At 40.4% G+C, this 369-nt stretch overlaps 1 non-coding gene across 1 annotated transcript; it reads right to left on the minus strand.

The window, feature by feature from the left end:
• LOC142164469 (small nucleolar RNA R71) lies at positions 1 to 107 on the minus strand. Its single transcript, XR_012695237.1, has one exon. It is a non-coding gene; the product is annotated as a small nucleolar RNA R71 (small nucleolar RNA).
• Between the last annotated feature and the right edge of the window lie 262 nt (positions 108 to 369).

Below are 369 nucleotides of genomic sequence, written 5' to 3' on the forward strand. Positions count from 1 at the left end.
AAGTTTATAAGAGAAATCCATAACTTCTGCCACAAAGAGAATGAAACTATTTTTGAAGCATGGGAGAGGTTTAAGGAGATAGTTAGAAGGTGTCAACATAGCGGAATTGAACTCTGGATGCAACTCCAGGATTTTTGGGATGGATTGACACCGACCTCGCGTAGAACATTGAGCAATGCAGTTGGAGGCCCCTTTATGAAGAAGACTCCAGAGGAGATAGTTACAATTCTTGATGAGTTAACCGAAGATGCTAATCAATGGCCCTCTGAGAGTGTGGAAAGAAGAAAATCAACTGGTGTTCACCAAATTGATGCTACTACATCTGCGCAAGTACAACTTGATGCTATGGCTAAAGAAATATGAAAACTA

The sequence above is a fragment of the Nicotiana tabacum genome, chromosome 9 (assembly GCF_000715075.1).
Source record: "Nicotiana tabacum cultivar K326 chromosome 9, ASM71507v2, whole genome shotgun sequence".
Taxonomy (NCBI): Eukaryota; Viridiplantae; Streptophyta; class Magnoliopsida; order Solanales; family Solanaceae; genus Nicotiana; species Nicotiana tabacum.